At 50.8% G+C, this 17,153-nt stretch overlaps 1 protein-coding gene across 1 annotated transcript in view; it reads left to right on the top strand.

Moving 5' to 3' along the window:
- Positions 1 to 463: 463 nt before the first annotated feature.
- LOC144821611 (uncharacterized) overlaps positions 464 to 17,153 on the top strand; it is a 150,518-nt gene continuing 133,828 nt past the window's right edge. Inside the window, exon 1 of the mRNA XM_078678845.1 lies at positions 464 to 831. The gene's annotated coding sequence lies outside the window, so the exon portion shown is untranslated. The remainder of the gene's footprint in view (positions 832 to 17,153) is intronic.

Genomic DNA, 17,153 nt, shown 5'->3' on the forward strand with positions numbered 1-17,153 from the left:
CAGGAGAGTGGGGCTGCTTCAGTGCGCATGCTCAAACAGCGCTTCTTTGTGTATGTTCTAAAGAGCCGTGTTTCGTCTCTGCGCATGCTCCATCATTCTCCTACTGCGCATGCTCCATCATTCTCCTACTGCGCATGCTCGGAATTGCAGTTTCCTTTCTTCGCTCGGCTGTTCCGACCTTCCTATTGTGCGCAAACTCCGTGCGCGCGATCTTTGCGCATGCGCGCCGGTGACAGGAACTCGTGTGCGTGTCCTTTGCGCATGCGCGCTGGTTCCGGATGCAGATACCGCACCATGGTCGAGTGCTGACAGCCTCCCTCGCCTGCTCCATCATCTGCCGTCACTGGTGCTATCCAAGGGCCCCATGTGTGCCCCGGAGGGCTGAGAGGGGGGAGCGCTGCGGGCAGGAATAATAATAATAGCCCAGGCCCCTCAAAGGTGCAGCCCCGGGCCTCACAGGTGCACCCCCGGGCCTCGAGCTGGTGACGTCGGATGAAGTGGCTCATCAGCTGTTCGTATGCAAATGAGTGCAAAGACTGTGCTCGAGCCTGGACTCACTGGGGGAGCAGTGTCTGCATCAGTGACCCCGACCCTTCTCTGAGAAGCAAGCCTTGGGGGGGACCGGGTATCACTGGGGGAGCAGTGTCTGCATCAGTGACAGGAGCCCCTCCCCTTTGCTGCTCTTGAACCCCCCCTCTGGAAAGCAAGCCTTGGGGGGGCCAGGCCTGGCTCCAGAGTCAGCAGCCATCGGGGCCCTGGACCACTCTGCAGCTCCTGGACCGGACTCTGGGCCTTGGATCAATCAGAAGAAGAACTCAGCCCCTCACCCAGGTATGGAAAACATGAGGGGCCTCACCGCCACAGGGGGTCAATCTCATTAACCCCTTCCACGCTGATGACGAGCTCAGCTCGTCATCAGGTACACCTCTCGTACGCTGATGACGAGCTGAGCTCGTCATGGACCGCGCGGTTCCACGATTCTCAGCGCACAGCGGGAAAACCCGCAGCGCGCATGCGGTTAAAAACTGTGGTTACTATTGGTAAATAACGCCTGTCATTCACTGTATGCACCGCGGAAGAATCCATTCATGTCTTGAATGTTAAATGCCACAAAATGCCAATAACATGTAAACTCTGTGAAACAATGAAAGGCCTAAAGGTAGTACCTGGCACAGGTAGTGTTGATGTAGAACACAGAAATGCAGGAACGTCTGAGGATTGGGATGCCTTGGCACATGCAGGTGCACATCCAGTAGGTCTATGGAAGCCAGTAAATCGTGCGCTGGTTCTGGATGCTCTGTACTGTCCTTTGCGCATGCGCGCGCTTTCCGAAAGCTCTGTTGCTGTCTTTTGCACGCGGGTGCCGGATGCTGATTCCGCACCCACGGTCGAGTGATGACTGCCTCTCTCGCCTGCTCCATCCTCTGACGTCACTGGTGCCTTGTCCAGGGGCCCCATGTATGCCCTGGAGGGGTGGGAGGGGGGAGCGCTGCGGGCAGTAATAATAATAATACTCCCAGCCCCTCACAGGTGCAGCCCCGGCCCCTCACAGGTGCAGCCCCCGGGCCCCTCTCAGGTGCATCCCAGGCCCTCACAGGTGCAGCCCCCGGGCCCCTCTCACGTGCAGCCCAGGCCCTCACAGGTGCAGCCCCCGGGGCCCTCACAGGTGCAGCCCCCGGGCCCCTCTCAGGTGCAGCCCCAGGCCCCTCACAGGTGCAGCTCAGGCCCTCACAGGTGCAGCCCCGGGCCGCTCACAGGTGCAGCCCAGGCCCCTCACAGGTGCAGCCCAGGCCGCTCACAGGTGCAGCCCCGGGCCCCTCACAGGTGCAGCCCAGGCCGCTCACAGGTGCAGCCCGGGCCCCTCACAGGTGCAGCCCCCGGGCCCCTCACAGGTGCAGCCCCCGGGCCCCTCACAGGTGCAGCCCCCGGGCCCCTCACAGGTGCATCCCAGGCCGCTCACAGGTGCATCCCCGGCCCCTCACAGGAGCAGCCCCGCCCTTCACAGGTGCAGCCCAGACCCCTCACAGGTGCAGCCCAGACCCCTCACAGGTGCAGCCCAGACCCCTCACAGGTGCAGCCCAGACCCCTCACAGGTGCAGCCCAGACCCCTCACAGGTGCAGCCCCGCCCCTCACAGGTGCAGCCCCTGGGCCCCTCGCAGGTGCAGCCCAGGCCCCTCGCAGGTGCAGCCCAGCCCCTCGCAGGTGCACCCCGGGCCTCGAGCTGGTGACGTCGGGTCTCATTTAGAAGGAAGTGGCTCCTCAGCTGGTTCGTATGCAAATGAGCACAAAGACAGGCTGTGCTCAAGCCTGGCCTCACTGGGGGAGCAGTGTCTGCATCAGTGACAGTCTCTGCTCTGAGCTCAGGCATTAACACCTCCCCTTTGCTGCCCTTGAACCACCCCCCCTCTGAGAAGCAAGCCTTGGGGGGACCAGGCCTGGCTCCAGAGTCAGCAGCCATCGGTGCCTGGACCACCCTGCAGCTTCCTGGACCGGACTCTGGGCCTTGGAACAACCAGAAGAAGAACTCAGCCACTCACCAGGTATGGAAAGCATGAGGGAGCTCACACCACAGGGGGTCAATCTCATTAGAAACTGTGGTTACTATTGGGAAATAACGCCTGTGTCATTCGCTGTATGCACCGCGGAAGAATCCATTCATTGAATGTTAAATGACACAAAATGCCAATAACATGTAAACTCTGTGAAACAATGAAAGGCCTAAAGGTAGTACCTGGCACAGGTAGTGTTGATGTAGAACACAGAAATGCAGGAACGTCTGAGGATTGGGATGCATTGGCACCTGCAGGGGCACATCCAGTAGGTCTACGGAAGCCAGTAAATCCCCCTGACTGATGAACGGCAGACTCTCTTAGGAGTCGTCATATTGAACTTAGTATGAGGAATGTACCACATTCTTCAGGTCCAAGACAGGCCTGAACGTTTCATTAAAAAAAGGATCAAATAGGTTCCCCTTCCTCTTTGGTGCCTTGGAACTGATTCAGTTTCTCCCTTTACCAACAATTTCTGGATGCCCTCTCTAAAGGCCTCTTATTTCTCTGAATTTGATGGCACCGTGGTCCAACAGAAACATTCTGGAGGCTATGCAGGGAATCTGGAGGCAATGCACAGAATCTGGAGGCTATGCACAGAATCTGGAGGCTATGCACGGAATCTGGAGGCTATGCACGGAATCTGGAGGCAATGCACAGAATCTAATCTGAAAACCCGTCTCTACTATCTGTTGGACCCATTGATCCCATATAGAGTTCTTCCGGCCTTACAGAAAACAAGAGATTCGACCACCAACTGGTAATGCACTCCTGTTCCGATAGTCAGGACTTGGCTGGGGTTTAGCTGAGCAAGCTGCTTACTGGGATTGGAACTTTTCTGTAGAAGGGACTCCCCGGCCTCACCCCCTCCCTCAATAGGGCTGACTCGCTTTGACCTGAAAAGATTAACTAAATGCCGTTTTAGTGCCAAAAATCTTCCTGTTGTAAAGTTGGCTGGGGCTGAAAGTGTCTATCCTTAGTCGACCTCTTGATCACCTCCTCTACTTGAGATTCAAACAGCTTAGATGCTTAAAAAGGAATCTTTATCAATAGTGCCTTTTGCAAGGCTTCTGCCTTCCAGGATCTAAGCCAAATGTGTCATCTGTCAGCTAAAGGAGAACCTGCTATAGATTTCCATTCACTCAAAGTATCATCAAAGATGTCCGACAATAGGCAAACTTGTTGTTCCATCATTGCAAATGTTAACTAGGAAAAAATGAAAGACACAGGTCATTGACAATAGGAAATAGATTTACTCAAATAATGGCCAGGAGACAGTCATCTCTGTAGGACTGAAAACTGTCTCAACCTGCTGCACAGCAGACCGCTCCTTTTATTCACAAAAACCACAATGACTCCATGCATGTTATCTTACACAAACAAGTAATAAACAAGTCACAGAATAGGACAAGTCAATTATATATTTCCACATACCCCACACCACTTGCATTAGTGACCTTCGTGCCTACCTGATCACTTCCCCTTATCCTGCAACCCTGATAAAGCTTTGAAGCTCATTATCCTTTAACCTGTCCTCCCGAGTGTGTAATATAATAATCCACATTTGTAAAGCACACAATCACCCGTGAGGGTCTCTAGGCGCTGGGGGCCGTCGGGAAGATTAAGCGAGCTATTGCCCAGAGTCACATGGTGCTGGGCTCATCTGCCACCAGGAATCAAACCGTGATCCCCAGATTCCAGCGCCAGTCGCCCTGGCCGTGACGCTACACCTCTCCCGTGTGTGTTATTCAGCTGTTCTCAGGGTCTCTTATCTAGCTTGAAACACGTCTCTTTCACGAGTGGGAGTGGAGGTACATGCTTATGTGCTGTAATCTTCAATTCTTTCAACTCTTGTTAACTATGTTTCTCTTTTTAACTGAAACTTTCTTATCTCGTGTTCTGCTCTCTCCTGAGCCTCCCAGCCGTACTCTGTCCTTGTGCAACCCAGGCCTCAATTGTCTTTTAATTACATAGAGTTTTACAGTGCTCTTTGCAGTCAGAGATGGTGGTAGTTGTTTTTGTCTGTCTAGGATTTCCTTGCATTTTATATTTTCCTTAACATTCTCCCCTGTGGTTGATATTTCAACTACTTCTTCTAACTCCTGGTCCGTACTAAATGTAAACTGATGTGTGTTCCTCAAGGAATCTGTTACCTGTTCTTGTGATTTTGCTATGTACATTCCTCCCACTTTAGTGCTAACTCTTTTACAGCATGCTATTACTATTTGAAAGAAACAGCACTTCAAAAGCAAAACCACAACGATAGGCAACAAGGCCTTAAATAGTACTGACATCCAGGATTGTAGCCTATTAAGCCAACCCTTACACCATTCATCTGGGCCACCTCCTTCGCTCACAATTGTCTTTTGCAAATTGTGCAGAGTTTGTATTGCCTCCATCGGTGTTCCATCGTTCACATCATTAGCAGGGACATACGTACAGCAACCAGTCCCTATTTTGCCCTCCCTCCCCTATTGCCATCATCTAATCTAGCACACACCTGTGCTGTATTAGCATTACCCTCATGGCTCGCAGTTCCTCATTCACTGAATTAAATCCATCTTCAGGGACATTTATTGCTTTCATCAGATACCACCTAGTTATCTGCAACTATCAGGTGGTTGCTTATGTCTGAATAAACAGTAGACACTTCAGAAGAACAGTTGGGTGTCATTGAACATTCTGTGATCCCGGGGGACATTTTCCCAGACAGTAGTGCCATAATATTCTGCAGCTCTTCTCTTCCAATGATGGTGGAGCCGGGTAGTCGGACAGATCACAGGATGGTCATGTAACCTGGAAATGTTCACTCCTTGTATTACCAGGGAGGGGGTGTGCAAGCTGACCAATAAACAGAGGCCTTTCCAGTCCAGTGACAATTGTGCATAAGCCAGGTCTCTGTATTAAAAATAGAAGTCTATCATACCGGAGGTGTTGGCATTGTATATTGTGGTGTTGCAGTTGTGGTTTGTACCCACACTTATACAAATATTTCCTAGGAAACATAGAAAAAAATGGTATCAGTTTCATGGTATGCACAGGTTTCGTCTTCTCTCCTACCCATGTATACCCCTTGGCATAGCTGTCCAATGTTTCCCCTGCACTCAATTGATTCCTTACTCTTCTTGTGTGTGCCATTCCACAGAGACGCTGCACTACAAACTAATGTGAAGTTCCTATGCCATTTTCACTTGACAACGCCTGACCATGTTAAGGGCTGGTCTGGAGGCGCTGTCAGACAATTTCGGCTTGTAGGCTAGTTTGTTATTGTTGCACAGCATTGGTGGGCAGTTTTCTCCATGAACCCTTTCTCTAATATCTTCTTTATCCATCTTGAATCCAGGGGCCTCTGTCTCCTGAGCTCAAGTTCTTTAAATGCGTTTTGAATGGCCTGAGTGTCCGTTAGTATTTGTAGACTGGCTGCGTTTCTTTCACACTAAGGGCCTGATCCTGATGTGGGTTGGAAAGCCTCCTGAACGAATCGGTTTGGAAATGGTTTCAGACCCACTCGGATCGGGAGAGTCCGACCGATGGAGTACGATGCATCCGGATGCTTCCCGATACGATGTGGTTGGACTCCCATTGACTTCAGTGGGAGCATATGTTCCTAACACCATCGTAATTGGGTCCTGGGTTGGGAAGACACGTTCCTGATCCAATTCGGAAGGAGCAAATGCCAGTAGGAGGCCTTCCTAACTGCATCAGAATCAGGCCCTTAGTGGTGTTAACAACTATCTTGGATGCTGCTATTTTTGTGAGCTGGAAATGTGCTTTAACCATACATAGACATGGGTGTATTTGGCATCCAATCACCTTTGGAGAAACGTCTTTAATAGAATGTAATCTCTCTGACCCTGTGGCATGGGGTATCGGTGAGCACTAGAAGCATGAGTCATTTGAAGTTTTGTTCTCTGTCATGGGTTGGTACCGCATGTTATCTAATAAGTTAACATGAATACTATGAGATGCATTGTTATGTGTAACTCTGTCTCTGCAGGTGCACGTCATTTTGACCTGATCTGAGGTATGAGTCATTGTAAAAGAGCAAGGTAAACAGCAACATAAAAAGACATATAAGGAAAAATTAAACAGAAATACAAAATAAAGCAGAAATAAATAACTGTTGAGTTGCAGAGTCGAGAAATTGTTCCACTTGTGCATTGGGTGGATGGGTTTTTACAGCTGATCCTCTGTTCCCCTCTCTTTTTCGTTTTCTGTCTGTGGAGGTGTCTGATGCAAGGCATGGTCCAGTCGAACATCCGACAGGTGCATCCATGGCTTCCTGACGCCCACTTCGATCGCTGTGGGGGTACTCATTGTCACTCAGAAGGGGCCTTTGATTCTCGGGTCCCTCCATTTCCAAACAAAATTACGGTTGTACACTTGTTGGTCAACGAATACGGGACCTGGCTGGTGGGCTGCAGTGGTCACTTCTCCTTCTTTGATCGCTGATTAGAAAAGAACTTTGCGGGCCGTTCAGGCGTTCCACAACGCCATTACTTTGGGGGTGATGAACAGATGACAGTTTGTGTTTTATCCCCAAGGAGGTAGAGATGTGATGTAACATTGTATCAACAAAGTGAGTGCGTTATCGGAACGGATCGCTTCTGAAATGCCCCACCTAGATATTTACTTCTCTTATCAAGAAATTAGCTGTTGCTTAAGCATCATTAGCTTCACAAGGTCCTGCTTTCAACCATCGGGAGAATGGGCCAACAACCGCAATAAGATACCTGTAATTATGGCATCTGTCAATCATGTCTACAAATCCAAATGCATATTTTGGAATGCGCATGTCGGGCGTGGTATTGTTGGAGTAATCACCTCTAGTGTGGATTTGTTGCTGTGCTGTTGGCATACTGCACATTCCGCAATGTACATGGTAATCATTTCACCTGATAGAGGAATGAACCAGTCTGCTTGCAGGGTGGCCAGGGGATATTCCTTCGCGTTCTGTGCTGGGAGGTGGAGTTGATCTATGGCTGTGAGCAACAGTGCTTGTGGCATCACTGACTTGCCTGTGCTCTCCTTCCTATAAATAAAATCTGATGCTGACTGGGGGCAGCCTCGCCGCCCCCACAACTCACTTCCATGTAACAGGGCCTGTTCTTGTAACTTGCGCAGATGCAGTCTTGTTGTCTCTGTATAGGGAGGTGGTAGTTCGACAGCAGGCTGTTCTCTACTTGTCATCATGGTGGAGGCGTAATCAGCAAATAGCTGAAATTCTTTTCCCGCCTCTTTTGCGGGCCAGTCTGCCAAGACATTACCACTGGAGATGAGGTATTGCTGGTTAGTGTGAGCTGCACATTTTATCACAGTTACTTTGGAGGCTTTTATCAGCTGCGATAATAAGTCTTTTTTTTTTTTTTGAAAAACCTTTATTTTGTAAAATAAAGACAGATACAGACCTACAACCATCTAGGCCGGTCAGTCATACGAAATAGCAAGTACAAATCAATACACAGCTCATCAGCCGACAACCCGAGGGCCCGGCAGCGTAAAAGCATGATGCGATTCGGAGCATATGGCAGATGAGGATAAATAAAAGGTTTTATATTTTACTATATACAAACAACAAAAGAAAAAAAACACAAGAAAAAGAATTGAGGCAAAAGTATCAGTATAAGGACTGCTACGTGCGGTAGGGGGGAGACAGACGAGAAGCAAGCATCAAAAAGTCATGGTGGTGGGGAGCGGGGACCAAGAGTGAGCAGCACTTCACAAAGAACAGAAAATCAAAGTACTGGAACGTACAGTCAAGGAGACCTTGGAGTGTCAGGGGGCTCTGCAAGGGGAGGGTCACAAATCTCTCCACGGTATGAGTTCCACTGACCCCAAATCCTTCCCCACTTCTTAGGCCTACCTCGGGAGATGTATACAAATTTTTCTCTGAACATGCACCAGTCCATGTTCTCCTCCCAGGTCGAGACCAATGGGGCCCTATGAGACCCCCAGAGTTGAGCGATATCTCTCTTTGCAATCATGTTGCCCAGTGTGACCCATTGAGTCTGAGCAACGGTACAGTCATTCGGTTCCCAAATATTCAGCAAACAGCGTCTGGCCTCGGGGAGTAGCCCGACACCAGTCACCTCACCCTTCACCGCATGCACTCGAGTCCAGAAAACCACTACCGCCGGGCATTCCCACATAATGTGGAGGAAGGTAGCAAGCAAACCACACCCACGCCGACATAACCCATCCACAGAATAACCCATATGTATCAATCGTGGACCCGTGACATAGATACGATGTAGAATTTTCAGCTGCACCAGTCGAAGACGCGCCGGAATAGCGACTTCTTTTGGGGAGGATATCGCAGCCTGCCAGTCCTCATCGTCCAACTCCAGACCGTCACCAGTCCATGCCTCTCGTAGCTGTACAAGAAGGTCCGAACGGGCATTAATAAGTTTTTTATATATGAGGGAGATAGTGCTGTCAGGGACATGTCCATCCAGCACTCTATCTTCCAGGGGAGAAGTCTCAGGGATCGAAGTACCAGCAGGAAAGACTGAATCAAGTGCATGGCGGACCTGAAGATATCGGAAATATTCCCTATCACTCAGCTTATATTCCCGTTTCAACTCGTCAAAAGTTTTGACTCTATTAGTGGCCCAAAGGTCACCCACTTTGCTGATACCGATAAGGTCCCATCTATCGAATCCCTTCGAGGACCACAGACCACCCAATTTCTCAGCTGCATATAGGGGAGTCGCCCTAGTGAGTTTATCAGTCCAGCCCGTGGCCGATGTTGCACTATCCCACACACGTATTGCCACCGCAGTGGGGCCCGTCAGACCCCTCCTGTCCGTTCTGGAGTAAAGCGCTCTATTATAATCGCCCCCCGGTAGTTGCCAACTATCAATATCATAAGCTGGATTAGGAACAGGACCATACATGGCGTGGTTAATAGCACTTAACTGAGACGCCCAATAATAGCGTTTGACATCCGGCAAAGCTATACCACCGTCATACCAGGGCAAAGTCAATTTCGCCAACGCTATGCGCGGCCGCCCGCCCCAAACCAATTTCCTCTGGAGGCCCTCGATTTCACGGAAATAGCCAGCTGGAACCAGATCGAGCCTGTTCTGGATGGCGTATAGGAATCGAGGAAGAGACATCATTTTAAACAAGGCCGCTCTCCCCAAGGGGGGCAGAGGCAATCCACACCACGCCGCTACATCCGACCGAAGTCGGGCAAGCGAAGGCAGTAGATTCCGCTCAAAACGTACCTTGGGGTCCATAGAAATGTAAATCCCCAAGTACTTGAAACCAACACTGGAGACAGGTACAGGGCAGAAACGGGGCAAAGAAGGTTGTCCACCTGTAAGTGGGTAAATTCAGGATTTAGCCCAGTTGATAACCAAACCAGAGTTCTTCCCGAAAGAGCTCAGGACGTCAAACAGGACACCTAACGACTTACGGGGAGAAGTAAGGTACAACAGTATATCATCGGCATAAAGCGGCACCCGATCCTCGAAGGTAGGGGACCACCGTATGCCCCTGAGCGAGGGCTCCCAACGGAGCCACGCGGCAAGGGGTTCAAGAGCAAGCGCTAAAAGGAGAGGCGACAGAGGGCAACCCTGTCTCGTGCCCCGACCGAGGACAAAAGGATCCGAGGCCCTTCCGTTAACCACCACCTGTGCCAGCGGTTGCTCATACAAAAGTCTAACCCACCCGATAAACTTAGGACCGAAGCCAAACTTGGCAAGGGCAGCCCACAAATAAGGCCATTCCACCGTGTCGAAGGCCATCGAGGCGTCAAGGGAGACCAAAATGGGTGGTTCCGCAAGAGATCCCGCCCTCGCCAAGACACCGTGTAGGCGTCGAAGATTGAGTGCGGTATTACGGTGGGGGATAAACCCGGACTGATCAGGGTGTACCAAATCGCCAATCACCGTAACCATTCGGCTCGCCAAGATCCTAGCAAGAACCTTAGGCTCCACATTCAAAAGCGAGATCGGCCGATATGACGAACAGTATTCCCGAGGCTTTCCATCCTTGTGGGTGACCACAATGGACGCCAATCTCTGATCCCGGGGGAGAAGCCCGAGATCTCGCGACGCCAAGAACATCCAACGAAGGTATGGCGCCTTTTTGTCGGGGCACAACTTATACAGCTCGACTGGCAAACCGTTCGGGCCCGAAGCCCTACCCGAGCGAAGTGCACGGATAGCGAGCGCTACTTCATCGGTAGAGAAATCCGCCTCCATAAGCTCCCTGTCCGAGTCCGACAGACTAGGCAACGTTAGATCGCCGAGCAACAGGTGCGAGTCCTCCTCAAGTCTGTCCGAGACCGGCGCGCAGACCTTCTGAAAGTGCTGGGCAAAGACCTCTACTATCTCGACCGGGTCCACCACTCGCACACCATCCACTCGCTCAATAACAGGCACCGCCCGATTCAATCTATCCCTTCTGTCAAGCCAAGCAATCAATTTCCCCGCCTTGTCACCAACATCATACAGGCGCCCCTGCTGCTCACGATTCATCGCCTTAGCCGCATCAGTCACCAGAGCTCTGTAGTCAGACTGCTTAAGCGCTAAGGAGTGCAAGCTATCAGGCGTAGTTCCAGACTCCATCTGCTCCTCCAACTCAGAGATATCGTTTTCCAGACGTACCACTTCCATAGTTCTGCGCCCCTTCTCGCTAGCAATCAAAGAGAGAGTCTGACCCCGGATCACAGTTTTGTATGCCTCCCATAAAGAAACAGGGAGGATACTGACCCTTCATTCTCAGCAAAGTAGTAATCCATACACTTAACCACTTCCGTACCAATGTTGGGGTTACGAAGATGCCACGGATTAATAGGAGCGACCCGACCCCCGGACTCCAGCCGCACGTCAATAGTAAGCCATAGTGGGGAGTGGTCCGAGATCCCCCTTGCCAAGTGCTTAATTTCCCTCACGGAGACCATCTGCGTCGCTGGTATAAGGATGTAATCGAGTCTCGAGAGACTACCATGAGCCCCTGAATAAAAGGTGTACTGGAGCTGTCCAGGATGGAGTTGCCTCCAACAATCCGCTAATCCCAATATGTCCAAGAAGTTCCACAGCCACAACTGCGACGTGGGGAGGGTTCTATGAGGGCTATGATCCTCCTCTCCACTGACAACCGAATTAAAATCGCCACCCACTACCAGCAAGCCATCGGGGAGTCCCAGGACCACCCCACCCAAATCAGAAAACGTGGTGGACTGGAGACCAGGGGGAACATACACAGACAAAATGGAGATCGTCTTCCCCTCCCATCGACCCACAACAGCGGCCTAGCGGCCCCTATCATCTAGCACCTTGTCATCTACTTCGAGGGGGAGGGAGTTTCTAACCAGGATACCCGCCCCCCTCGATCCAGTGGTGAATCCAGAGGTGGCCACCAAGCGGTAGCCTCGTCTATTCAGTGCGTGGCACGGATTTCCTACAAGATGCGTCTCCTGTAGTAAAACTATATCCGGGGAGTGTCGCTTCAAATACTGTAAAACTATTCCCCGTTTTATCCTATCCCCGAGACCATTAACGTTCCAGCTCAGCACCCTCAGCCCCCTACCCCCCATCACAGACAAGAACAAACAGTCCCCCCGCCACAAAACAGGCACAGAGGATAAAATAGCGACCAAATCGGAGCCTCGAAACAAGCAAACAAGAAAGGAGCCCCCCACTACCCCCAAAGGAACCCTCAACACACAACCCCCCACCCTGCACCCCTGCGGTAGACCAAAAAGCCACCCCAACTTTCAGTGTGGCTGTCGCCCCATTAAACTAACCTACAAGAAGAGAGAGAAAAACGTCCCCTGAGGAGGAAGAGTCCCGAATCCCCCCACCCCGGGTATCCACAACGTATAAACATCGCTATCACAGAGCCACTGCAAAGCGTCCAAAAATCGGCTCCGCGGCACCGACTCACTACTCCTGTTCTTCCAAGCCGCCCTCGGCGCCCCTCGAGCTCTCCGGGCTGGTGCGCTGTGTCGGCAGGTTGTCCAGCCAGTCACTGGCCACCTCGGGGCGATCAAAGAAAAATGCACGTTCATTATGTTCAATCCTCAGGCGAGCCGGAAAAAGCATGGCATATTTCAGTTCCATGTCCCTGAGACGTCTTTTCACCCCCGTAAAGCCCATACGTTGCTTCTGCACCGCCTGCATAAAGTCCGGATAGAAACTGACCGACACATTTTCAAACTTAGTGGGACCATTAGTACGGGAGGCCTGCAGGATAGCGTCCCTGTCTCGAAAATTAAAAATCCTGGTTATTATAGGCCTCGGAGCGGCACCAAGCTTGGGCTTCCCACCTGGAATTCTATGAGCACGCTCCACCGCAAAAAGATTACTAAGGCCCTTTGGTGCCAAGTGGTTCCGGATAAGGTCCTCCACCAAAAGGTCTGTAGGCACGTCTGTAGAGTTCTCCGGAACACCTACGATGCGGACATTATTGCGCCTGGCCCGGCTCTCGAAATAATCCAGCCGACGGGCGAACGAGTCTCTGGCCATGCGAAGATCACGGACCTCGGTCTGAAGATCCGAGACATCCGTAGTCAGGCTCGCTGTCTTAATGTCCAGGGACTTGACTCGTTCATTGGTTTTTCCCAGGTCCGTCCTGATGAGGTTGACCTCGATTGCCACCGTGTCCAACTTAGTAGCTAGAGTTTCATACTGCTGACCCATCGCAGTTTGGATACTGGCAATGGCGCCCATGACATCCGTTACAGTCGGCTCTTCAGTCACAGGAGTACCGTCACCAGCCTCCCCGAGGGCCCTGCTCGGTCCACCCGGGGATCCCTTCGGGCGAGTAAACCGATCTATAGTCTGGGCCTGAACAGCCCCTCCTCGATTCGGGCCTCTGGTGTTGCGTCTCTCAACGTCCGTCCTGCCCGCCATGATGGACGACGAGCTCCGACGGGACCTCTGGGATCTGGTCAAAATGATACCCTCTATGGCAAGCTTGTTGGGTCGAGAGGTCGAAGAACGACAGCCAGAGTAGAATTGACGACCAGACCAGGGCAGCAGTATCAATCAGCAATGAGTTGGCGTCAACAATGACCAAAATCGAAACCGAAAGTACCACAGGGGTAGCGGAAGCGTCTCTCCAGCCGTTGTTGTTCGATTGCCACCTGGGCACCTCGGGAACTCAAGCCCCCGGATGGCCTCTACCGTAGGCCTCAGATTGCGAGGTGCAGCAAGTCCAGTCCCCAGCGGCCAAATCGGGTTTTAGAAAAAGTTATCAATATCAGCAGGGCATCAGCAAAAAATACCCGTCGTCCAAATCAGGATTCGTGTCAGGATAGATGAGGGTGGCGGAAGCGGTCTCGGGAGCCCTTTGCTCACGCGTCCATCTTGGATCCGCGCGTAGCTCCTCCTCCTCGATAATAAGTCTTTGTGCCTTACTGGTGACCCATCAGATTTGAGAAATCCCCTCCTTTCCCATCTGTGAATACCAGAGTGTATTGCAGTGGTAACACATGCTGAGTCTGAACAGACAGTCACCTCTAACCCCTTAGCCTGGTGTAGTGCCTCAATGATGCCCACTAATTCTGCTGCTTGTTGCAAAAAGTGAGTAGGCAGTGACATCTGGCTTACAATGTGTAACGTATCAGAAGAATGCCGCTGTTCAGCCTTGACAACTGCTGCTCTGGAATGTCTGATCCCTGTTTCCTGATCTATGAAGGAATTTAGGAACCCTCGGCAAAGAGCAGGGTGCTCCCTGGGATAGGGTTTTCTCTTACCACCCTGACGTCATCAGGTATATATGTGCCACAGTCATGCACCTGTTCATTGTCCATATCTGGGTGTGCAAACAATGTTACCGGATTGACCGTGTTACTTTCACTACCATCGCTGCTAGCGGTGCGCTGTATCACTTTATAGCCGGAGGCCCTCTGGGTAGGGAGGGTGCCCTTGGCTTACTGTAGGATGGCAAATACCGCATGCTCTACATATAGTGTGAGTGGCGATCCCATCACTAAGGTAGTGACTGCTCTACATATAGTGTGAGTGGCGATCCCATCACTATGGTAGTGACTGCTCTACATATAGTGTGAGTGGCGATCCCATCACTGTGGTAGTGCCTGCTCTACATATAGTGTGAGTGGCGATCCCATCACTGTGGTAGTGACTGCTCTACATATAGTGTGAGTGGCGATCCCATCACTATGGTAGTGACTGCTCTACATATAGTGTGAGTGGCGATCCCATCACAGTGGTAGTGACTGCTCTACATATAGTGTGAGTGGCGATCCCATCACTATGGTAGTGACTGCTCTATATATAGTGTGAGTGGCGATCCCATCACTGTGGTAGTGACTGCTCTACATATAGTGTGAGTGGCGATCCCATCACTGTGGTAGAGACTGCTCTACATATAGTGTGAGTGGCGATCCCATCACTGTGGTAGTGACTGCCCTACATATAGTGTGAGTGGCGATCCCATCACTATGGTAGTGCCTGCTCTACATAGAGTGTGAGTGGCGATCCCATCACTATTGTAGTGACTGCTCTACATATAGTGTGACAGGCGATCCCATCACTATGGAAGTGACTGCTCTACATATAGTGTGAGAGGCGATCCCATCACTGTGGTAGTGACTGCTCTACATATAGTGTGAGGGGCGATCCCATCACTATGGTAGTGACTGCCCTACATATAGTGTGAGGGGCGATCCCATCACTGTGGTAGTGACTGCCCTACATATAGTGTGAGTGGCGATCCCATCACTGTGGTAGTGACTGCTCTACATATAGTGTGAGTGGCGATCCCATCACTGTGGTAGTGACTGCTCTACATACAGTGTGAGTGGCGATCCCATCACTATGGTAGTGACTGCTCTACATATAGTGTGAGTGGCGATCCCATCACTGTGGTAGGGACTGCTCTACATATAGTGTGAGTGGCGATCCCATCACTGTGGTAGTGACTGCTCTACATATAGTGTGAGTGGCGATCCCATCACTATGGTAGTGACTGCTCTACATATAGTGTGAGTGGCGATCCCATCACTGTGGTAGTGACTGCTCTACATATAGTGTGAGTGGCGATCCCATCACTATGGTAGTGACTGCTCTACATATAGTGTGAGTGGCGATCCCATCACTGTGGTAGTGACTGCTCTACATATAGTGTGAGTGGCGATCCCATCACTATGGTAGTGACTGCTCTACATATAGTGTGAGTGGCGATCCCATCACTGTGGTAGTGACTGCTCTACATATAGTGTGAGGGGTGATCCCATCACTATGGTAGTGACTGCTCTACATATAGTGTGAGTGGCGATCCCAGCACTATGGTAGTGACTGCTCTACATATAGTGTGAGTGGCGATCCCATCACTACGGTAGTGACTGCTCTACATATAGTGTGAGTGGCGATCCCATCACTGTGGTAGTGACTGCTCTACTTATAGTGTGAGTGGCGATCCCATCACTGTGGTAGTGACTGCTCTACATATAGTGTGAGCCGCGATCCCATCACTATGGTAGTGCATTTCTGGACTGCAAATGCTGTTGTGGCCAGTGCTTGCTCAAAAGGCAATGACCCTTCATTATGGGGTCTAACTGACCACTGCAATATGCAATTGGCGCATATTGCATGGATTTCTTTTGAGTCAGTAGTGCATTCATTGTTAATCCGTTACAGTGACAGAAGAGCTAAACTCTTTTACCGTAGTCTGGTGTACCTAACATTGGAGCATTTGTAATTGCCTTATTAATTCCTGAAATACCGTCTCCCTTTCATCGGTCCGTTTTATCCTGTTCAACACTCCGTCCATCATCCCCTTTGGTATCGCTTTGTTCGCCCTATGTTGGCAGGGTATGCCCAGACTGGGTCCTTTGCTCAGTTTACCACTGGATTGCCTGGCTGGTGACGGCTGATTAGTCAGAAACCGGTCTCAGGATGTTTGTTTCTGGTTAAAGGAAGACATGGCTTGGCAGTATGGGCTGGACTGTTCCCATGAGGCACAGGGTCAGACTGATTTGCATATGGCCATGTCTGAACTGGGGTGGCTGAGTGAGCTAAAGAACGGTGATGGATTAAATCCAGATCAGTTGACTGGGGGTGAGTGCCTGCAGTGTTCAACACTCCGTCCATCATCCCCTTTGGTATTGCTTTGTTCGCCCTAAGTTGATAGGGTATGCCAGGACTGGGTCCTTTGCACAGTTTACTACTGGATTGCCTGGCTGATGACGGCTGATTAGTCAGAAACCGGTCTCAGGATGTTTGTTTCCGGTCCAGGGAAGACATGGCAGTTCGGCCTGGATTGTTCCCATGACGCATAGGGTCAGACTGATTTGCATAAAGCTGGATCTGAACTGTGGTGGTGGAGTGAGCTAAAGAATGATGATGGATTAAACCGAGATCAGTTGACTGGGGGTGAGTGCAACTCTCCGTCCATCATCCTCTTTGGTATTGCATTATTAGTTTGGGACCCTTTTAATGCGCTCAACAACGGTGTAGGTAAAGAAGAGGCATAACCAAACAGCCATTGTCTCACATAATTTCACAGTCCTAAAGACTGCTGCATTTCCTTAGCTGTATTCGGGATGGGCATGTTCCTGATTCTTTCTGTCCTATCAGGTGTCACTCTCCTCCCAAAATGGATTATTAGTTGTTCCAAATAATGCA

The sequence above is a fragment of the Lissotriton helveticus genome, chromosome 2_2, assembly GCF_964261635.1.
Source record: "Lissotriton helveticus chromosome 2_2, aLisHel1.1, whole genome shotgun sequence".
Taxonomy (NCBI): domain Eukaryota; kingdom Metazoa; phylum Chordata; class Amphibia; order Caudata; family Salamandridae; genus Lissotriton; species Lissotriton helveticus.